The sequence below is a fragment of the Polypterus senegalus genome, chromosome 4, assembly GCF_016835505.1.
Source record: "Polypterus senegalus isolate Bchr_013 chromosome 4, ASM1683550v1, whole genome shotgun sequence".
NCBI classification, from domain to species: Eukaryota; Metazoa; Chordata; class Cladistia; order Polypteriformes; family Polypteridae; genus Polypterus; species Polypterus senegalus.
The window spans coordinates 218,977,119-219,001,478 of NC_053157.1; the positions used below are offsets into that span (position 1 = coordinate 218,977,119).

Here is a 24,360-nt window from a genome sequence, read left to right on the forward strand (position 1 = left end):
CACTAGTGGTCTTTATCACTCCTAATGAGAATCATCGCATATTAATTTCTGAGTTGTCTTCTAACATGACAATTGGTGATTTGTTGAATAGGTTTGTGTCCTTTTCTGTGCCATTACACCTATGATTTGCTTTGTCTGCTACAGTGGTTCTCAAAATGGGTTCAAGGGACCCTCGGGATTCCTTAATTGGGTTCTAAATTGGACGCTTATAGGTCTGTACAAATGAAATGCAATGGAACTGTAAGGGTACATTAAGAGTCATGAGAGTCTTTGAAATTAAACAGTTTGAGAACCACTGGTCTACTCAATGTATAAACTATATTAAAATGTTAAAAACTTCAAGTAACATGCATATGCTGTCCTTTCCAGATCATGTATACAAGGGCTGTTTGGAAGGAGGGTGAACAAGAGGAGGAGGGTGTAGTTCCTGAAAATTGGATCGCAGGAACAACAGAACAGTTAGGTGGCCACATAGTATGAGCGCCACAAAAACTGAAAGGGCTCTAAGGGACAAAATTAACCCCCAGGATCACTGGATGACGTTCCCTTTAATCAAAATAAAATTTTCATCAGGCAAGTTTTTTGATGAATAGAAATTTAAATATATATTCAAGTCAAAATATTGTTGATATATATATATTTTTATTAATGTTGAATTGTAGCCAGTCATCGTGAATGTGACAATTACAACCTGACCAGTCAGGCAGAGGACGACGACGATGATGAGGTGCCATTTAAATTGACGAGGAACCGCACTAAAAAAGGAACTCCAGAGGGCTTTGTAAGAAATGGTATGTTTCTTACTCTCAAGTAACAAGATGTGTATCAATTTTGAGGTCAGTCAGATGGATGGTTTGAGAATTATGCATGGAAAACACACACAGACACTCGCACACAGGCAGATGTTTCTTGCATGTATAGATAGATGACATTTGTAATCTGACATATTGGGCCTCAAATTTTTGACTTAAATGTGTATAAACATTTTTTGTAGAATTGACAGATTCAGATGAAGAGAACATCAGGGGTAATGGTTTTCTATAATGACTTTATAATTTGTTTCAAGATTAATAACTTTTTTTAAATAAGGTTATTCCATTTTTTTTTTGAGATGCATATGCTTATTTTCACTGTATTACCTCTGTATAGGTGTCAAGCTGCCCAAATACCCCACTGCACCAAAAAAGCTGTGGTCCATTCAAGGTACCAACTTGAATCTCAATGCATGTGGGAATAATGACAACTTATGAAGCATGGTACTGTCTTGTGTATACACACAATTCACACTGATTCATGTGTTTCAGCCTCTGAAGATCAAGCCAGGTCTGTGGAGCGTGCGGACAGTTCTCAGGGCAGTGAAATGTCCACTCCTTGTGAGTATTTACTTCTCCCCTCGCATCAACCATCCCATTGAACAAAGTTAAAAGTCCATTCAAGATGGTGAATTTCTCACTGCTTCTGAATTGAGCATAAAGGGAAGGGACAAAAGAGGGCTTAAGGGTAAAATGGGATTCAGCCCAAGTGTCCATCACAGCTAAAGGTCATCTTTTGTTTCCTTTCAATAATTTTGCACCTTTGAATATTCTGTCTTTTTCAGGCCCTCAAACTGCAAGCACAGCACCTCGGTGTGGAGATCTGTCGACACCTAGTGAGAATTCATCTCATCTCTCTTTAAACAGTCACTTTTTTATTTTATCATCTTTGTGTAAGAACATTCTTTGTGGTTTTTCAGGATCTCGACATGCAGCAGGAGGTTGTCCCATGGATGGCTATCGCTCTAGGTAAAGAAACAGGATAAGGCACAGTATTGGCTGGCTTCTACTGGTTGGTCTCCAGCACATATTGTTCGCCAACCAGTAGGTGTTAGTCTGTTTCCATGTTATGGTATTATGTCCAAGTGATTTAAAATAAATTTAAATGGTACTAGGTCCAGAGGTAGGTCCAGCAGAGGATACAGACACAGGTCCAGATCACGGCACAGTGGTTCGAGGAACACGGACAGGTCCAGGTCACAGCATGGTGGTTCGAGGCACACGGACAGGTCCAGATCACGGCACGGTGGTTCAAGGCACACGGACAGGCATGACAGGTCACAACGTACTGATGCCTACAGATGTGATGAAAGATCCCGGCACAGTGATCTTACCAGCCCCCCCTATGACGGGCCAAGGCATGGTGAGTTGTCCAAAGGCCGCAATTTCATCAAAACACTTTGTAATTCAGTTAGTCGTACTGATGAACCTGTAATTGTTTTAATCACGTTATTTAAGATTATTTCTCTTCTAATCCTGCCCGAATCTGTTAAAGTTTATCATTTGGTAATGTCTAAATTAAACTTTCTGTGGTGCAGATGCAGTGACAGATCTAAAATGGACATTCCCATTGCCTACGGATGGTAAGTATTTGATCTATTGGCAGTGTGAGATGAGAGAGAGAGTGAGACTTAATACTACAACTTTCTCTCTTTGTCTACTGTTCTCTCGGTCTACACAAACTGCTTTTCAGTTATAGCAGTGGCTTGTTTTTCTACCATCAATTGTAGGGTAGTTTCAATCATGTTATATTATAACATTTGTTTGAACTTTTTTCTTTCTCCAACACTATCTACTGTATTGATAAAAACTGAAACTGATTACAAAAATAATTTTGAACCAGCTAGCTAGCCTTGCTATTCTAAGGTAATCATAGTAATCAACAAATGTATTTCAGTGTTTCAGAAAAAGGTCTTAACCCTGCTGTTTGACCTGCGCGATCAGTACAAAAAAGCAGAACCTGCCTCTTCAGCCGTGCACATTTTGAGGATGGAGACTATGGTGGATTTTGAGGCAGAGGAGCAACGCCTCTGTGATGCAAGCTTTTGATACCCTGGTAGGTTTTACAAGTCTGAAAATAATGGAGTCTTGCATAACACAATACAATACAGTGCAAAACTGTTCGGTTCCTCTGAGGAGTGTCAGTCAACTTTATAATGGACTTATTCCAACAGGTGCTGCAAATTGCACGTATTGGAGGGAAAAACACCAAGGATTGTGTCCACAAAGTCCTTGACCGGTATGTTTCTACATACAGTATGAATTGTGGGTGGGTGGGTGCTCTGCTTGAACTTTTTTATTCTGGGTGTGGACCAGCATGTTTTCATTTGCCTTTTTTCTTGCTTAACCCTTTTGTGCCCCTTGATAAATTTTTTGCATTTCAGTTTTTTATGAAATTTTGAAGCTTGGATCTAATAATAAGACTATAATATACTGTAGAAGAAAAAGTTCCATCTTTTACCCTGCAGACATTTTTTGCACCATTTACTCCCATTATAACATTCATTTCTGTTTGCATAAAACAATGTCTGAGTATGTCATACTAGATAAAAATTAAGTGAAATTATAAATTCACAATGCATTGTGGTCTTATAGACCAGCAGCAGCTGTTCTGAAAAGAGGGGGCCAACCTAGGGTACACTGATCACACGTCATAAAGCCTTTATAGTACATTGATGTTGTTCCTATGTATATCACTCACATTGATTTATAAATGTCTTTTTTTTTTAGGCTCTTCAGTAATGCCCTGATGGCGAGGTTTAATATGAAGGGAAGGGGAAAAGGGGCAAGAAACCTTTGGAGAACACAAAGGTTTATAGAGCAATAGAAGGTAAGCCCATATTTCATGTTGGCTAAGGCAAGAACATTACCCCTTGCCAACCTGTAATAATTTGATTTATAACTTGATTTCCGCCTAATGTCTACTAGCTGTGACTATCTTTAAGATTTGCAGACATGGTTTTGTAATAATCCAGTATTGGTAGTGGATGCATAGGCAACCAAGTTTTGCTTTCAAATATGAGATTTTTGTTTCTTATTTGAATAAGAATATGATGACTGGAAATGCATGCAAAATGCATACAAAAGTGTAAAGCATTTCCAGTTCAAATCGGCTGCTGAGTCAAACGAAGCTACAGGAAAATAAACTGGTACAGTAAACAGGTCCTCCACCTTCTGGAACTACAGTATGCCACCTTCTGAAATGGAACTACAGTGTACAGAGAATAGAAACAGTAGACCTGTAAAAACAATGTCTTAAATGAGTTTAAATATGTTTAAATTTTATGTCGAGATAACATTTTTTTTAGAATTAGCATAACATGCTATGGTAAATCTAATCCAAACGTCCACATTTGGACCTCACAACGACCTCATTTCGACTAGAATTAGCCCTTATCTGGAGGTCCTGGGGACGTCAATACTTGACGTTCGGAATACGTCGAAAAAAGACGTCATCTGGCGTCACTATCTGCACCTTCAGAGGACCAAAATGGTACGTGCAAAAATGACGTGGAAAAGACGTCGCTTCAACGTGTCTCTGCGCAGTGGGATGGCTCACCGAGTGGTGGTGGCTGGGCCCTTTTATAGCCCACCTGGAAGCGTTCCAGGTGTTTAACCACCTGGTCCTGATTGCACTTCCAGGTGGGGCTGAAAGCTCGTCCAGCCGGGCTGTGGGAAGCAGGCAGCTCCCCCTAGTGGCCACGCCGGGCCCCAACCAAGCTGTGGAGGACTCCATCTCCCATAGAGCCCTGCGGGCGGTTGGGGAGTCACTGTCGGCCAGGGAGGCTGCCACCATGCCCATGGCGGCTCCCCCGGAACATAAGTTTATATATATATAAACACATATATACAGTCTTTGGGGTGCGAGCAACTGTTGCTGGAGGTGCCAGAATCCATCAAGGAAGAAAATGAAAAACATTATTTGTACAAAATCTTAATTTATTTATTCATTCCTAAATAATTAAATGGGCAGGCTATTTCGTATCAGTGCAATACGCTGTTTGTTAAAACGGATGACTCCCGCTCTTACGTGCAAGTCTGCGTGGATATTATGAACTATGATATTATTGTATCTGTTCAAGTTCTATTTAAATTTTAAATAGAAGGAATTTTTATTTAGTCGACAGAAATATCTTTAGTAGGAATGTAAGTTAAATGTAGGCATCATTGCATAAAGTTTTCTTCATCATACAAATGTAAAGAGTAAATTCGCCTTACATTCCAACCAAAGATATTTGTGTCGACTAAATAGAACTTGAAAAGATATATTTTTTCGAATGTGATCGCGCAATTCAGATCGAGTTGACGCGCACCAACGCATCGAGCCCAAGTGCTATTGTGGTTTCACCTGCGTGCCTCAATGAGTCATCCTCCCCTCGCTCTTACTTTTTTACCGTTCATCTAATGAATACACTGAGTATGGCTTTACCAAAACAATCATTGATGGCGAATGAAGTATCTATTATTCATAAAGCTTCAATTGGTGATCTGTCTTTCTGTGTTAACCGCATATTTTTTCATACATCTCAAACCAAGGGGATGCGAGGCTAAAATGAATCAGGAAGTGCGCGTACATACTCAGTTCCCTCTCGGGAATCGAACCTGGGACACCAGCACTAGAGGCAAAGCCTCTAGCCATTGCGCTATTTGAGAGTATGTAGAGCGGGGTATATATATACATATACTGTATATACTAGTATATATATACCCGCGCTTCGCAGCGGAGAAGTAGTGTGTTAAAGAAGTTATGAAAAAGAAAAGGGAACATTTTAAAAATAACGTAACATGATTGACAATATACAGTAATTGTTTTGTGAGTGTTATGAGTGTTGCTGTCATCAAGGATTTGATTATCATTATTTCTTTCAATCAGGTCGTATTTGTACGATGTGTTGTGTTCAATTTACATTCCGTGTTTGTCAATCGTTGTAAAGATAACAGGTTTCATTCATCGATTCGTTTCTTACTGCATCAATAAACAGCTCGTCTTCCTCTTTATCTGAGATGTCACACACTGCATGCACGGGTTTTTTTTTAAACTATCTTCCTTTAGCGGAACATTGACTTTTTCCACCGTGTGCTTTATTTTCGCAGTAGCTGCACTTATAAATATGCTTGTGTGTATCACACGCTTCATATTTTTTTGCTGCCTTCTTAATTGTGTAATTCGGTTTTTGTTCAGCACTCTTTGGAACTGTTGCTTTTTTTCTGTGCACTGCGTCATTTCACGTGAGCCGCTCGGTGTACATACATCGAAGGTTCCCAGCTGTGCTGGTGCCATCTCGTGCGATGTTAGAATATTTAATGTTAGCTAAGACCCGGCACTTAAAAGTTTCTCTCGCAGTTTCGCTGAGTTTGTGCCAAACACCACCCTCACCATCTCATCTTCCTCTGCATAAGCACAGTCCTTCACCCGTGAATATTTAGCGGCAGTGTTTCTATTGGATTGCCGCTGACGGACGGCCTTATATGGGTAGGCACTAAATTAGGGCATCGAGCAGAAGTCTATTATAGTATATGGACGAAAAAATAGGTTCCAGTTATGACCATTACACATAGAACAATGAACAATGAAACCTGCCCAACTTTTGTAAGTAAGCTGTAAGGAATGAGCCTGCCAAATTTCAGCCTTCTACCTACACGGGAAGTTGGAGAATTAGTGATGAGTCAGTGAGTGAGTGAGTGAGTGAGTGAGTGAGTGAATGAATGAGTGAGTGAGTCAGTGAGTGAGTGAGTGAGTAAGTGAGTGAGTGAGTGAGTGAGTGAGTGAGTGAGTGAGTGAGTGAGTCAGTGAGCCTTTTATTAGTATAGATAAGGAGAAACAAATGTGAAAAGTCAGTGTATAACAAAAGATTGATTCAAACAGTAAACAGACAAGAAGATGTGTTGGCCAAACAGAAATAGAAGGAGCAGAAACTGCTTGTTAAGATGAACCTGAATGGCAGAAAAGAGAAGTTACAGTGGAGGAGTGGAGTAGTGGAGCTTCACTAAACTGAGGCAGGTGATTTGCATAGACACGCCCCTTAGTGCCTAAGTGTCCACCTGACTGCACTGGCTGTGTTTATAGCCTCTGAGTGAGGCAGACTGATAAGGATCTGAAGTGACAATGTCGCCTCTTCTGCCACTCCTCTGCATCTTTGTCTTCTTCATTCATGGTATGAGAATATTTTGAAAGTCTTACATTTATACTGTAGGTCCGTCTTTCTGTTGGTTTTTGAAAAACAGAAGTTACAAGGGTGTTGTCTTTCACTTGAACGGTGGTGTCAAGGAAGCTGACTTCTGTTTTTGAGTAATTCAGCTTCAGCTTAATGTTGGGGTGGAAAGAATTACATTCATTATGAAAATGGAGGAGGTCCTTCTCACTGGCAGTCCAGTTTATGAAGATGTCATCTATGTAACGGAGATACAACATTGGTTTTAAAATGCACAATGACATGAAATCTTCCTCCAATTTTGCCATAAATAGGTTTACATAGTGAGGTTCAAACCAACAGCCCATTGCAGTCCCCATTTATTGCAAGTAGAAGTCTTGTCTAAATGAGAATAAGTTATGTGTCATTGTGAATTTTATCATTTCTATTACTGACTATGTGGGTAAATCATGTTGTTTGAGGTACATTTCACATGCCAATATGCCATCATCATGGGGGATGTTTGTGTAAAGTGCCTAAACATTCATTGTGGCCAGTAAGGTTCCCTCAGGTAAGGGGCCTGTACCAGACTGTTTTTTTAAGAAGTTAGTGGTGTCCTGGATGTGGCAGGTTGTACAGTATTGCGGGTGAAGGGTTTAAGGATGTGCTCCACCTAACCTGAAATATTTTCTGTAAGGGAGCCACCTCCTGAGTTTATAGGTCTTCCTGGGTTCCCTTCTTTGTGGATTTTAGGAAGCATGTAGAAGTAACCCATTCTGGGGTTCTCAGAAATTAAACTGTTTACATGATCCCTGATATCAAAAGAAAAGCTACTTACGATCTCTTTTAGTTCCTTCTTGTAGAGATCTGTGGGGTCTTCCTGTAGTTTGTAAACTGAAATTCGTCATCTACTCATCTCTAGTGGGAAAATTCTGTTGATTAAGGAAATCTGGCTCTGTGCGAGCCTTGAACATCTATGGTTTAAACTTGAAACATCACACAACTGTCCTTTGTGTAGGGCAAGAAATAAAAAAAGAACTTTTTTGGACTTCTAGTATTTCCTTCTCACAAGTGTGAGGAATGAAAGTTCAAAAGAGGTGCCAAACATCATCATTAGGCCCTGTGCAAAGCCTTCTTGTCGGTGAGGGACAGCAGACTGAATGGGACTGCAGTGAATGAAAGATTGACTCCCTCATAGGAAGCATTCTATGTTCATACCAAAGGAGTCTCTTAACACACATTCTTCATATGATGTAGATGAAAGGAGTTAACAGGAATGCTCTCAGCTCTCAGTGGTGGTCATGGTAGCTGCCAAAGGTTTGTAGCATGTTACATGTATACAATACAAATGTTGTGAACCTTTCCTTTAGTTTAAAAGGCTACATTTTACCAAGAAGTCTTCATTTATTAATATGCAGCCCTTACTTTATTTTTAGAATTATTGTATTTATACTAATGAATTATGTATATGACATATATTAGTTTGATTAATGCATGAGATAAAAATAGACTAATAAGAATTATCTCATGTGGAATAATTATAGAGGCCATATAAATTATTAACAATGGCTAGTCTCGGTAACCAGGTGAAACAGAAGACAATTATTTCCTGTAGTTTTCTATTAGTTTATCAAATCAGTTTTGAATATCTTCACCTATCCTTACAACTGCCTTATCTCCTCCAGATCTGTTGTCAGTCTCTGCTTCATTCCATGCCAACACATTCTTGCTTTAATAAGATTTGGAGTTTACCTTTGCCACCGTAAAGCACATAAATATTTCAGTTCATTGACATACTATGGGGTCCATATTTGGCTTGTCCTCAGTGCCCAGAAAACAGGTCTTACTTTCCTAGCCAGAACATTTTAGTTCATAATTTTCTTAAGCATGAATAGTTATCCTGGCATTTTTCCAAAAATCAAAAAAGTCATGCAATTGATCTTTTACAAATTTAAAAAGAGCATTCATGTTTATTTCTGAGAGCAAAGATTCTTCTTGGACACATTCTAAAGAAAGCCTTTGATATTTGGCTTATGTTCTGTTATTGAAGAATGTGAATGAACTTCATCTGCTGTGAGATCTGGAGGTCTCTGAGTGTGCTTAAGGGATGTTTTAGGACAGTGGTTCTCAAAGTATTTTGGACTGAGGATCTCTTTGTCAATGTCAAAGATATGGAGGACCATCTATGGCCAATAGCCACTTATTACTATAAATTCTGCGTTACAATTATTTTTACAGGTAACTGTGTTAAAAATACTGTAACAATCTAAGGTATAAAGAAGAGTTGGCACACAGATTCAAACTGTGACTTAGTAGGCCTCAACAGGAATGTGAAGCAACTCCTTAATTTGAGGGCCTGTACTATTCCTGTTAAAAAAACAGAACAAACAGAGCTCTTAATCTTGCACTGCTCCTCAGTCTTGTTCTGTGTTGCAAGCTAATTCTGGCACTGCTACTCTATGAGTTACCATGTTGGTTTTACCTACAGGTCTCTGCTTCTCACCTGGTGTCTTTTCTCAGGTCTGAGTGGTATATATTGTCCCTATTTGAATCTCTTGCCTACAAGGTGCTTGACCCAGGCCACCGGTAAAGAAAATCTGCATTACAGCATTTAAACCTTGATGGGTTTACGTTTTAAAGTATTTAAAGTATTTTAGCCAATGATCCATAATAAAGCTTTGAAGACAGTGTTAAGGCACACAAACATAGAACATTAATACACAGAAGCAGTGTGCATTAGTGTCCACATGGAATGAAGGGATTGTTGTTGCTAGATGTTGGCACTTGATGTGGACATAAGGGGAACCTGAAAAAGAGTTCCATGTATTGAAAGAGTTCAGTTTGTGTCTTATTTTCTTTTCACTCTTTACACCTCAGACTATAAATATAACACTAGGTCACGTCATTTCTCAGGTGATTGGGACTAATGGGATGTACCGATAAGGGGGACGTGACAGAGTATCGGAGTCAGGTGGAGATCTTTGAGAGATGTCTGCAACTCAACATCAGCAAACCTAAATATCTGGTTATTGGCTTTCAACATGCCAAAGAGACTCTACACCAAATCAATATTCATAGAGTGGATTAAGAGCTGGTGCATTGATACAAGTTCTTGGGGGTCCACATCAATGACAGGCTGTACTGGTCTTGCAACACGAAAGAACTACCTATGAAAGTGCAGAGTAGACTATTTATTGCTTGGAGAATTTGTTCCATCAGTGTGGGTAGTGATATACGTTACAAGTTCTACAACTCTGTTACAGGCCAGCTTCTAAGATTTAGATTTGATCAGATTATACTTTTTTTTTCCTTCTGACATTGAACATCTGGCGTGGATAATGAAGAGCTGCTCTCAGTAACAGGTATGTAGGTGGCAGTAAGATGGTCAGATCTGTCCAGATGTTCCACAGGTATACATTTAAAGGCTTTAATATGTGAATAGAGCAGGTTCAGCTTGCTGTGTCCACAAAAGGAACAAGCCAAAGCTATACAGTTGAAGATGCCAGAATACAGAATGACTCATCTTTAGAGTGTTTATAATGCAATGAATTATTTCTTTTGCTGAGCTTAATAATAAGCAACTCTATGATGATGCAATCACTTTCTAATTGGTAATGTGGAAAAATTCATACTGTATTTCAAAGTCTGGATCACAAATTTCAACATTAGTTGTAATGTGCTTGCTTTTATGCATATCCTATTGATATACAGGAAGTTTCAAGGCTCACTCCTAGTTTTCCATTCCATTCGTCTAACTTTAAATCACTTCGTAAAGAGGTTTAAGCCAATTTTCCAAAATACCAAAAATGCAAAAATACCTGATCTTGCCGTAATTCACCCTGAGATGTGATAGTTTTTTCAATTTAAAAAGTGATCAAGGAGTCCTTTCATTTCAAAAAGCAATCAAGTCTGGCAGTTCTGAATTGTTTTCATCTGTCATTTATCCTCTTTCTGGATCATCACCCTTGCCATCCTCAGATGAGCTGTCCGTCCGATATGTTGTATAGTAAGTTTCGTATAACCTCTAGGTTGTGGTGTGCTGGGCAAGTAACATCAATTCACAAGTAATCAACCTATTTAAAAAGTTATTTAAAAAGTCAGGCTCAGTTATGGGATAGATAGGGATGTACTTTAGACCCATGGGTGGTTGTAGTGGAGGAAAGAATGAACTATAGTTTATAGTGCCAGCTATAATAGTGAGGATAATGTAAATAATAAGGTGGAAAGATTTAATACTAAAGTGAGAGCTGCTGTTGACATAGTGGCACCTGAAAAGACTGTTAAAAATCTTCTAGCATTATTATACCATGGAAGACCCAAAGAGTGTCGGATTTAAAGAGAACATGTCGTAGAGCTGAGTGTAAATGGAGGAAAACTAAACTAACTATCCACTATGAAATATTAAAAGTTAAAATAACAAAAAGAGCGACCCTACCAAGACAAAAGGCAGAAGGTGGCATGGCTCTACCTAACTTCCAGTTTTATTACTGGGCTGCAAATATACAGGCGATAAGAACCTGGACACAAATAGAAGAACATACACAGGCTTGGACCGCAATAGAAGTAAAATCCTGCAGTACTTCTTTGTATTCCCTGCTCTGCGCTCCAATAAACACACGTTATCGGCAATACACTAATAACCCAATTGTGCTCCACTCACTTAGAATCTGGAACCAATGTAGAAAGCATTTTAAGACGGAGAAGCTTCTATCTGTGGCACCTCTGCAAGAGAACCACCTCTTTCAACCTTCACAAACATACGCAGTTATTAATTCTGGAAAAAATTTGGAATTAACTTGCTTAGAGATCTTTATATAGACAACGTCTTTGCATCCTATGAAAAATTACATTCCAAATTTAACATTCCAGCTACACATTTCTTTCACTATCTTCAAATCAGGAACTTTGTTAAACAGAACCTTCCAGATTTTCCTCATCTTGCACCCTCATCCATGCTGGAAAAAATATTGCTCAATTTTAAGGAATTAGACTCCATCTCTACAATATATAAAATCATTTTACAATCCCTTCCTTTCAAAGATCCAAGAGGACACTGGGAAAAAGACCTCTCAATTAATATATCAGAAAAGGAGTGGAAAGTAGCAATGCAGAGAATTCACTCGAGCTCCATATGCTCAAAGCATACAATTATACAACTTAAAATTATATATCGAGCACATCTGTCTCGACTAAAACTCTCCAAAATGTTTCCAGGGCATGATCCAACCTGTGAACGTTGCAACCAAGTCCCAGCCTCAACAGGTCACATGTTCTGGGCCTGCACCAAATTAACATCATTCTGGACAAAAATTTTTAATTACCTCTCAGACAGTCTTGGACTCACAATCCCTCCTAACCCATTAACAGCTGTGTCTGGGGTTCTTCCAGAGGGGCTTAAAGTGGAGAAAGACAAACAAATTGTGATTGCATTCACTACACTGTTGGCACGCAGACTTATTCTGATAAACTGGAAGAACCCAAACTCTCCTCTTTTAAGTCAGTGGGAAACCGATGTGTTATATTATTTAAAATTGGAAAAATCAAATACTCAGTTAGAGGATCTGTACAGACTTTTTTCAAAACATGGCAGGATATAATCAGTAATATTTTAAAATAAGTTTATAAAGCACAGAGAATTTATTAATTTAGGTATGTTTACAAGCCTTAAATTTTACACTGTTTAGCTTGCTCTCTCTCTCAGGGGTGGGAATCGATCTGTTCTTAACATAATTCTTTTTTTTGTAAAAACTTGATTGCTATGTATTGATTGTAATAAAATTAATAAATAAAAATAAAAAAAAGTTAAAATAACAGAATACAATCACACTGTCTGTCTTGAGAGGCGCTGATATAAATTGTTATAAATAACAATGCTAGTAATCCCAGAGTCTTATTCTCGACGTTTGATCGTCTGCTAAACCCAGGTAATGCAAAGGAATGCCTCCTAAGTACTTCCAGTAAAACCTGTGAGACTTTTGCTGTATTTTTCAACCAAAAAATTAATGATATTAGAAATAACATAGTATATCTCCCCAACACTAAGGATCCTCCTAAACCCCAGCATTCCGTTATAAACAAATTAAACTCTTTCACTAGGATAGATTTACCTGATTTACATAAAATAATTTCTCAACTGAAACCCTCCACCTGCGTCCTTGATCCAATACCAACAAATTATTTCAGAGAAGTATCGGGCGTGCTAATTGATAATGTTCTTGACATAGTAAATTTGTCATTACATACGGGGGTCTTCCCAGACTGTCTTAAGACTGCTGTAGTTAAACCCCTTGTTAACAAACATAATCTCGACCCCTCGGCTCTTGAAAATTTTAGACCCATCTCTAACCTGTCTTTCTTAAATAAAATTCTGGAGAAGGCAGCCATTATGCAGTTAAATGACCACCTCAATAAACATGCTATTCTTGATAAATTTCAGTCGGGTTTTAGAGCAAATCACAGCACAGAAACTGCACTTGTTAAAGTAGTAAATGATTTGCGGGTGATTGCAAACACAGGCCATTTATCTGTTCTCATCCTCTTAGATCTGAGTGCTGCATTTGACACCATTGATCACAATATTCTTAGAAATCGCCTTAGTCAATGGGTGGGCCTCTCTGGCAGTGTCTTAAATTGGTTTGAATCCTACCTGGCAGGGAGAAAATTCTTTGTTAGTTGTGATAATTACAACTCGAAGACACATGATATCCGATATGGTGTTCCACAAGGCTCTATCCTGGGTCCGCTGTTATTCTCAATCTACATGCTTCCGTTAGGTCAGATTATCTGTGTGATGACACACAGCTGTACTTATCAATAGCACCTGATGACCCAGACTCTCTTGATTCACTAACACAATATCTGACTTGTATCTCAGAATGGATGAATAGTAACTTTCTCAAGTTAAATAAAGAGAAAACTGAAATCTTAGTGATTAGCAATAATGGATACAATGAGGCTATTAGAAATAAACTGGATACATTAGGATTAAAAGTCAAGACAGAGGTAAAAAGCTTAAGGGTAATTGTTGACTGTATTCTGAATTTTAAATCGCATATTAATCAGATCACTAGGACAGCATTTTTTCACTTAAGAAACATAAGTAAAATTAGACCTCTTATATCACTGAAAGATACTGAGAAATTAGTTCACGCGTTTGTTTTCAGTCGACTAGATTACTGTAACGCACTCCTCTCAGGACTACCCAAAAAAGACATAAATCGTTTGCAACGAGTGCAGAATGCAGCTGCTAGAATCCTAACTAGGAAAAGAAAATCCGAACACATCTCTCCAGTTTAAATGTCACTACACTGGTTACCTGTGTCATTCAGGATTAACTTTAAAATTCTGCTTATGGTTTATAAAGCCTTAAATAATCTCGCCCTATCTTATATATCGGAATGTCTGAAACCTTATATTCCAAATCTCCTTAGAATTCCAAGAACAAAACTTAAAAGTGGTGAGACGGCCTTCTGCTGTTTTGCACCTAAAATCTGGAATAGCCAGGCTAATACAGTAGAGCACTTTAAAAAACTGTTGAAAACACATTATTTTAACATGGCTTTCTCATAATTTCACTGTAATCAAAATCCTGATACTCTATATCTCCAACTCATTATAATAATTATTCATGGTGGCTCTAAAATCTGTACTAACCCCTACTCTCTCTTCTGTTTCCTTTTCCGGTATCCTTTCTACTCAAAGCACCGTGATGTTCCAACAATGATGGATGGAGCCAGAAGTCTGTATGACCATCAACATCAAGAGCGTCCGTGAGAACCCAAATACAAAGAGAACTATTTAATTTATGTTAGGTAGAATGCCCAGAGGGGCCTGGGCGGTCCCGTGGCCTGGATCCCCTGCAGATTTTTTTTTTTTTTTCAGCCGTCTGGAATTTTTTTCTATTTTTTCTGTCCACCCTGGCCATCGGACCTTACTCCTTTTCTATGTTAACTAATGTTGTCTTATTTTAATTTCTTATTTTGTCTTTTATTTTTCTTTTCTTCAGTATGTAAAGCACTTTGAGCTACTTTTTGTATGAAAATGTGCTATATAAATAAATGCTGTTGTTGTTGTTGAAAAGTAAACTGGGTGCCATTATCAACAATGCCACATATCTTCACTTTGACACACTAACACTGAAGACTCTCAGCCAAAAAATTATTCATCAGAAGTGTGTCAAGAAACACTACAGGGGCTCCTATACACTGTTATCATCCCGGCCGACACATCCAGGCCGCTAGATGGCGTCATTCCTGCAGCATGGAGGTGCCCCGGATTCCCGCAGGGCTCGATGGGAAATGGAGTTCGGCTTCACAGCCCTGCTGGGTGCTGTGGGTGCTATCGTGTAATGCTGTAGTTAGACACGGAGATTTTTATTTTCCCTGTAGCCTAGACGTACTCTGTACTCCTAAGTCATGGGGAGGAAAGAATAGAAGTACTTCCGGGCTGAAGGCTGGAGTGCAGCTGGATGACAAATTGGACTGGACTGCCAATACTGATGCTCTATGTAAGAAAGGTCAGAGCAGACTATACTTTCTGAGAAGGTTGGCATCCTTCAACATCTGCAGTAAGATGCTGCAGATGTTCTACCAGACGGTTGTGGCGAGTGCCCTCTTCTACGCGGTGGTGTGCTGGGGTGGCAGCATAAAGATGAAAGACGCCTCACGCCTGGACAAACTTGTTAAGAAGGCAGGCTCTACTGTAGGATTAAAGTTGGACAGTTTAACATCTGTGGCAGAGCGACGGGCATTAAGCAAACTCCTGTCAATCATGAAGAATCCACTGCATCCACTTAACTGTGTCATCTCCAGGCAGAGGAGTAGCTTCAGTGACAGACTTTTGTCACTGTCCTGCTCCACTGACAGACTGAGGAGATCGTTCCTCCCCCACACTATGCGACTCTTCAATTCCACCTGGGGGAGTAAATGCTAACATTAATTTTATTTTATTTTTTTTCATTTTTATTACTATTTAATTTAATATTGTTTCTTTGTATCAGTATACTGCTACTGGATTATGTGAATTTCCCCTTGGGTTTAATAAAGTATCTATCTATCTAAGAAAAATATAAGTCTTTATCTGACCCGGACAGGAGCACTTCCGGGTCAAGGACTATTTAAAGGACTATGGGAAACCCAGCAGTCGGAGTTGGGAATTAAAGTGATGGAGCTCCTGGGAGGAGAGGAGGATTGATTTATTATATATTCGATTATTGATTTATTGTTTATTGGGGGTGATTGTGGTGTCTACTTTGGCAAATCTTTATTTAAGAAAATAATTAAAAATATTATTAGTGCATTTACCTAGTTTCTTGAACGTTTGTCTGTGTGGTTTGATGAGTGACAACGCCCTCTAGTGTCACAACACCCACAGTAATATATCGGCATAATGCCTCACTGGGACTGGGACTGCACTTGTTATCTTTAGCCAAGTTAAAACTCTCCTTCATTTAGTTCTCTTCCCTTTTAGTAATTCTGGTGTGTATTTAAAAGGGCTTTGTTGCTTGTCATAATAAAATAATAATAATAATAATCCATCCATCCATTACCCAACCCGCTATATCCTAACTACAGTGTCACAGGGGTCTTCTGGAGCCAATCCCAGGGCACAAGGCAGGAAAAAAACCCCAGGCAGGGCACGCACACACACCAAGCACAATTTAGAAACGCCAATGCACCTAACCTGCATGTCTTTGGACTGTGGGAGGAAACCCATGCAGACACGGGGAGAACATGCAAACTCCACAAAGGGAGGACCCGGAAAGAGAACCCGGGTCTCCTAACTGCAAGGCAGCAGCACTACTCACTGTGCCATAATAATAATATATTTATTTATATAATAAATATTTCTCAGATGAACTTAAGCACAATGACTTTTCTCTCTCTCTCTGAATCCCAGTAATGTCAAGGGAGTTTTTGTAAGGCTCTCTGTCACTGTATGAAAGGCCAGCTGACTGACTGTTGATGGCAGTGATCTCTTGTATCTTCTGCCTGCAAGTTACTGATGGTCAGTTGGTAAAAGCATCCTGCAACACTGCTACTAAAGTGATCTGAGATCCCAGAGTGCATTACCGGAATCAGGAGTTTTGGAGGTTCTCCTGCTTTCTGCCTGATGCCAGGCTTGGTAGTTAATATTGCTACTGGTAATGGTTTTAATGGCTTTACAGTTTGAAGCTGACAATTTCTCCTGGATCTTCAGAAAGACTTAATCGAAAATGAGCCATGATAATATCTGCATAGGGCCTTGGAAAAGAAAGAATAAAGTACAGTTAATTTAGTGGTTGGACAAAAAAGCAACAATTTTATTTAGCAGACTTTTTTTAATGACCTTACCTTCAATCAGCACAAAGATGGCCAACAAGTTAGAAAATACAAAAAATCCATTTCCATTGTCTTAGAGAGAAGGCTTAACTGACTCCATTTTGGTGACTACACAAAACCAATTAAATTCAAAGTCTAAAGGTCATTTGCTTTAAGCTTTTTGTCTGATGAAGAGTTGCTGACAGCTTTTTGAAGAGTGTGTGAACACTAGTGGCCAGCACTTGATAGGCTGGGTCCAGGGATTTGCAGTGTTTACTATGGTGGACGTAAGCACTTACAGATGAACTGGAGTTAGCTACCTGATTGATAACAAACTCTCTACTATTCTACAGCTTTCTAGGAAGTTCTACCCTCAGATCCTCAAATGAGTGTCTCCTTAGAATTCCAAAAGCTAAACTTAAAAGAAGTGGTGAGGCGGCCTTCTGCTGCTATGCACCTAAAATCTGGAATAGCCTGCCAATAGGAATTCGCCAGGCTAATACAGTGGAGCACTTTAAAAAACTGCTGAAAACACATTAGTTTAACATGGCCTTTTTATAACTTCACTTTAATTTAATCCTGATACTCGGTATGTTCAATTCATTGTAATAACTATTCATGGTGGCTCTAAAATCTGTACTGACCCCTGTTCTCTCTTCTGTTTTTTTTTCCGGTTTCTTTGTGGTGGCGGCCTGCGCCACCACCATCTACTCAACGCATCATGATGCTCCAACATTGATGGACTAAAAGCCAGAAGCCTGCATGACCATCATCATCAGGTCCTTCCATGAGAACCCTAAATACAAAGAGGACTGTTTCATTTATGTTAGGTAGAATGGCCAGAGGGGACTTGGCGGTCTCATGGTCTGGAATCCCTGCAGATTTTTTCTCTTTTTTTCTGTCCTCCCTGGCCATCGGACCTTACTCTTATTCTATGTTACTTAATGTTGACTTATTTTATTTTCTTACTGTGTCTTTTATTTTTCTATTCTTCATTATGTAAAGCACTTTGAGCTATATTTTGTGTATGAAAATGTGCTATATAAATAAATGTGGTTGTTCTACCCAGGGACCAGATAATACACAGCACTAAAGCCCTTTAATAAGAATACTTGAATTACCCACTGGTTCAGTACTTACGGCAAGGTGAGTGCTAGGAGCAGTCTGAGTGATGAGGACCATCCAGGTAGATAACAGGAGTTGGATGTTGAAGCCAAGGTACTGGAATGAGGGTCAATGAGATGATGTACATCTGAAAGATGATAAGAGAGACTGCAGGCAGTAGATGAATCCTGGAAACAGGAATCAGGAGCCCTGAAAATTCATGTGGACAGAATTACTACCTGTTTGCCACATATCAACAGGGTACAGCATGTGATCATCCAAAATGTACACCGAGAAGGGACAAGATGGGGTTAGACATGACTTACTCCATGCTTGTGTGGGTATTTGTTGTTTGAGTGATATTTCCATACAGCCTTTAACAGCGGAGGAGTTTGTATAAGTATGCTAAGGGTCTGTGATTTGCCTCTGTAGTGAATATAAACAATAAACTGTCTAATTTATCTGAGGGCTCGTACTTATCACCCTGCATGGTTTCCATCTTTTATTCTGTCTCTCCTGTTTCTGTGCTCATTACAATAGTTTTCCCACAGATCCTCAGGCTTCCAGTTCAGTATATGTACAGCTTATTCACCACACTATTTTTCCACAAACAGTGCTTGAAATGGAGCCAAATGACTGCCAGTACTCTGTTTAGACTGCGTCTTCTTCCTCCTCCCAATTCGTTATTACTTTTACACAACAGTCCGGTATTGGGGTATGGGGCATACTGGCTCACCCTTTGAAGTCGGAGCACGTGTATTTTAGTATATGCTATTGATGAGAAGATGGGTCATCTTGGCTTAGCACACTCCTTCTAAACAACCTAAGCATAGGAATCTCATGTGCCTCCTGCTTCAAATACAAGCGCCTGACAGCTTTCTTGTGAGGCCAGAAAGATTAAAAAGTAAAACAAAATTACAAAAGTAACCACTGAAGATTGGTACACTGAGGAAATTTCTGCAAATGTCTGGAGCCAATTGATGATGTTAATTTACATTGAAGATGTATCCAGCCAGTCGGAGAGGAATGATATCACTAACCATCAGCTCAGCCCTAAAACACGCAGTAACACAGTAATTAAATATACAATCTGGTGGTGTCCATGATATCCAGAAGAACAATATTTTGGTACTCATGCACATACAATACAATACAAAAATGCAAAAAATTACTACAAAATTAAATAATCAAAATAATGATTAAAATCATTAAATACAAATTTATAATCCTGGAAATCAGAAATTATAAATTTAACAGCCAGTTGAGGAGAAGCCAAATGATTTACATGGTTCTACGATGAACATCACCCTACCAGATTACAGGAGTGGGTCCCAGTTTACCTGCTGTGGTTGAAGTTGTTTTAGATTTCATTTTAACTATCATGGAGGGTCATTTATTAATTATTGTTTACCACGTTCTTCCCATTAGACCAATTTGCAAAAAGTAATCCTATCAGAGGCATAGACAACATGTTCAGAGGACACAATTCATTGTGGTATACAAGTACCACCATCAGACGAAAATCACAATCCTAGAGGGATCAGATTTTATAACTGCTTATCATAATGCTAACTGTATGGCATATTTTATTAGAAGTAATTTATGACAGAAGAAGTATTCTGCCTGTCCATTGTTTACTTAATGCAGTTCCATACAGTTATTTTGAATTCAGTTTATTCAGGTTTCAGTATTTCTAAAAACACTTTTTTGGTGTTGATTTTTTTTTTAATACTTTTTTTAAGTTTCTTTGTCTTCATGTCTCAGCTCAGTGACTTCTGTCTTAGAATCTGTGGTAAGACTGGGTGCACGTGTGCCACTGAGAAGGGCAGGTTTTTGTATGGGTATCTGTGACTGTGTGAGGGCGCTCCTCTCCCTGCTGACAGTAATAATGTCCTGCATCTTCAGGTTGAGCTCCACGGAGGGTCAGAGTGAAGTCAGTCCCTGATCCACTACCACTGAAGCGATTTGGAATCCCAGACTGATGATTGCTTGCTTCATAGATAATCAGTTTAGGAGCCTCATTGGGTCTCTGGTGGTACCAGGACAACCAATTAAAACCACTACTGTATACTGATTTACTTGTTTTACAATTAATAGTAACATCTTCTCCTGGCCTTGTTGATTTAGCGTTTGGTGTCTGGGTCACAGATATCTCTCCACTGCATTCTGAGAAATAAAAGATAATTTTACATTTTTATATTTATATATATATATATTATTAAACTATACTGCATATGATTCATATATGGCATTGTAACAAAACCTATTAATAAACAGAATAACATGTATAATCTATTTTTTTCTTTTAGGAAGCTCTTCTTTCCAAGAATATATACATGTTAAACTTTCAAATAATTCTCATACCATGAATGAAGAAGACAAAGATGCAGAGGAGCGGCACAAGAGGAGACATTGTCACTTCAGATCCTTGTCAGTCTGCCTCACTCAGGGGCTATAAACACAGCCAGTGCAGTCAGGTGGGCACTTAGACACAAAGGGGCGTGTCTATGCAAATCACCTGCCTCAGTTCAGTCAAGCTCCACTGCTACTTCTCAGCAGTTACCGATCTTTCTCTTTTTGTTTGATCAACACATCTTCTCCTCTGTTTACTGTTCAAATTATTTATTTATTAGTTATTATTTATCCATCAATCAATTATCCATCCATCCATCCATCCATTTTCTAACCCGCTGAATCCGAATACAGGGTCACGGGGGTCTGCTGGAGCCAATCCTAGCCAACACCTAGCACAAGGCAGGAAACAAACCCTGGGCAGAGCGCCAGTCCACCACTGGGCACACACACACACACACCAAGCATACACTAGGGACAATTTAGAATCACCAATGCACCTAACCTGCATGTCATTGGACAGTGGGAGTAAACTGGAGTACCCAGAGGAAACACACGCAGAGAACATGCAAACTCCACGCAGGGAGGCCCCGGGAAGGGAACCCGGGTCGCCTAACTGCAAGGCAGCAGCGCTACCCACTGCGCCACCATGCCGCCCTAGTTATTAAATATTTTATTTTAATTTTTATCTTGGTATGTTTCAATAAGTATTTGAATTATTTCTTTATAATTGAAGCAATCGTAATCCTGTTTTAATACCTTGGGGCAAAGCTGTTTTTGTTACTGTGTCTGGGATGCCCTTTTTATGGCTTATTTAGTTTTCTTTACTTCTCCGCTGTTTTCTCTCCAAGCAGTTCTGTTATAGGCAGTGCTGCCCCTCGCCAAAAAAAGGCCCTAGGCAGAATCTTCTTGGGTCCACCGGCCCACCCACCCTGCCGATCCCTGAATCCATTGCGTGAACATTTAATTTAAACAACAAAAACATAAATAAATAATGAATAGACAAAGAAAGCACACATCACAAACTTAACTCTAACCTTTAACATCAACTACGAATACTTTCATCAAAATAATCAAAACTTGAAAGTGAATGTTTTGAGGTTTCCTCAGTCTCTTTGTTGCCTGTCACAACAACACACGTCTACATTTTCTGAAGCCTAAGTCATCTATTAGGTCATCACACGACAGCTTCTATTCAAGGTCTGAGTTGATGCTGATGATTTCCAAGAAGCTTAAATGTTCTTGTGTCCTGCATAGCCCCAAGTATGTCTTACTGAGCTGAGGTTTTCAAATTAACCAACTGTTGAGGTTCATCTGAACTAATTGTTCTTTTTGGATGTCCAAGTTCTTGTGTGGTACTCACCCACAATTCAGCCAATGACTAACTAGTAAGCCAGAGAACTTCTTGTGTGTTGGTGAAATTTACAAACATGTCCTCAATGCAATCACACTCAGAGTACTTCATATGTCAACTAACAATAGCAGCCTTTAAACAACGTGTGTAGGTCCTAAGGTTTATATTCCTGTAATAAATGATTCTCAACCATGTGTCAGGTAGGTACTGTAAGAACAGATAATATCTCTTAAACACTCGATATCACACATAATGCTACTGTTAATCCAATGTTTCTCCAGTAAACTGATAGCTTTAATGTAGTAGTAACTGAGGTAATATTAGCTAGCTTACTGTAAGTTGGACAAATGTAGACTTCAGAAACATGTCTGCAAATGTAGCACAAACTGCGTCTTCATGCTTTGGTTTTGTGCTCCTGACTGATACTGACTTGAAACCTTCTCTCAGCTTGTTAATGGAAGTTGATAACAATAAGTGACTGACTACAATGTTAATCTGTGGACTTCCTGAGCTCCACTTCATTGAGAAGGTTGTTACTTTACAGTATACGTCAGTAATATTATGTGGTACGCCCAGTTACACTGTGGTTAAGAGTAGGGTTGTGGGAGGAGTTATCTGACTCAAGTCAAGTAATCCAAGTGACAAAAATGTGCAATCCAATTGGCTGTCCAGTGGAGCTCCTGAGTTGCGAAGATCTGTGAAGCTCCATTGGGCCCCAGCATATCAGTCCTCCATTCATAATAATAATAATAATAATAATAATAATAATAATAATAATACTTTAATTTATGTAGAGATTTTCTCACTACACAAAGAGCATTGCATAGTGTGTGGGAAGCAACTTTAACCACCTCTAATGTGCAGCATCCACCTGGATGATGCAGCGGCAGCCATTTTCCGCCAGTACGCTCACCACAAATTGGCTGTTAGATGGTACAGGAATGAGAGACAGTTAGCTAATTAGAGATCGAAGATGATTAGAGCCAAAGTAGCCAGGATGTCAGCATACACCCTACTTTTAACGAAGGATGCCCAGGGATTTTTATGACCACATAGAGTCAAGACTTTGGTTTTATGTGTCATTCATTTTTATAGAATAGAGTTCCCATCACTGCAGTGGGGCATTAGGATCCACATTCAGAACTAAGCGTAAACAGCTCCTGCTGGCCTCATCAACACCTCTTCCAGCAGCAACCCAAGCTTTTCATGGCTGGTCTCCTATGCAAGTATTAGCCAGGCCCGAACATGTTTTGTTTGAGGTGGATGAGCTGTTCTGAAGTGCATGTGGTATGGCTGCTGATCATGGGCCTTACTTGCAGTGCTTGACCTGTGTTCAGAAAGGGGTGTCTCTGGTCATAGGCTACCAATAATTCATGTCTTTTATGTTTAAGTAGACAACTAGTTTGCACCTTTGCATCGTAGGCTTATCTCTCTACTGTGCATGGGATATAGAATTTTTAGTCAATACATTCTGTCAATTTATTTTAGTCAATTTTTGAAACTCTAACAGAATTAATTATTAAAGATAAGGTAAAGGACTGAAGGTAACTCAAGGGTTAACTAAATGTAGCTTAAAGCTTAAGCACATGAGGTCTGCCTCACCTCAGAGAGAAACAACCAACTTGATTTTCCAAGGTTAGAATGAGGTAAATGAATAACAAACACTCCTTTAGAAAGCGAGGATAAACTAATGGGAAAGCCCAAACACCCCTCCTTTGAAGCAGAGTTCAGATCAAAGGGAGAGTCAACATAAGTCAGAAATGACTGGTGGCGTTAGTTGATTGGAGAAGGAGATAAAGTTCTGGATACAATACAGTTTACATTACAGTTTATTTTTGTATAGCCCAAAATCACACAGGAAGTGCCGCAATGGGCTTTAACAGGCCCTGCCTTTTGACAGCCCCCCAGCCTTGACTCTCTGAGAAGACAAGGAAAAACTCCCAATAAAACCTTGTAGGGAAAATGGAAGAAACCTCGGAAAGGCAGTTCAAAGAGAGACCCCTTTCCAGGTAGGTTGGGCGTGCAGTGGGTGTCAAAAGTAGGGGGTCAATACAATACAATATACAGAACAGAACAATTCCTTAAGACAGCATAATAATAAAAATTTTAGAAGTACGGTTTAACAGTAGATGATATGACATAATTAGGTTTGGATATTTTTAGAGTCCTGGAGACCTCATCCATCTAGCTGCCTCCCCAATTGGCCATGCCACGGCTAAACGTTGCTCCGATGAAAGGACCCTCTTTCCCATGATTCCTGTGATCCTCCATCAGGGATGACTTTACCATAGGCAGGCAAACAACTTGGC

General features: G+C 39.3%; 3 long non-coding RNA genes across 3 annotated transcripts; all 3 read left to right on the forward strand.

Moving 5' to 3' along the window:
* Positions 1 to 659: 659 nt before the first annotated feature.
* Positions 660 to 1,315, forward strand: LOC120528004. The gene is made up of 4 exons (XR_005633448.1): positions 660 to 791; positions 995 to 1,027; positions 1,150 to 1,203; positions 1,305 to 1,315. It is a non-coding gene; the product is annotated as an uncharacterized LOC120528004 (long non-coding RNA).
* Position 1,316: 1 nt separating this feature from the next.
* On the forward strand, positions 1,317 to 2,017 carry LOC120528003. The gene is made up of 4 exons (XR_005633447.1): positions 1,317 to 1,373; positions 1,598 to 1,648; positions 1,733 to 1,781; positions 1,928 to 2,017. It is a non-coding gene; the product is annotated as an uncharacterized LOC120528003 (long non-coding RNA).
* An 832-nt stretch (positions 2,018 to 2,849) lies between these two features.
* On the forward strand, positions 2,850 to 3,582 carry LOC120528005. The gene is made up of 3 exons (XR_005633449.1): positions 2,850 to 2,868; positions 2,987 to 3,051; positions 3,543 to 3,582. It is a non-coding gene; the product is annotated as an uncharacterized LOC120528005 (long non-coding RNA).
* Positions 3,583 to 24,360: the final 20,778 nt, after the last annotated feature.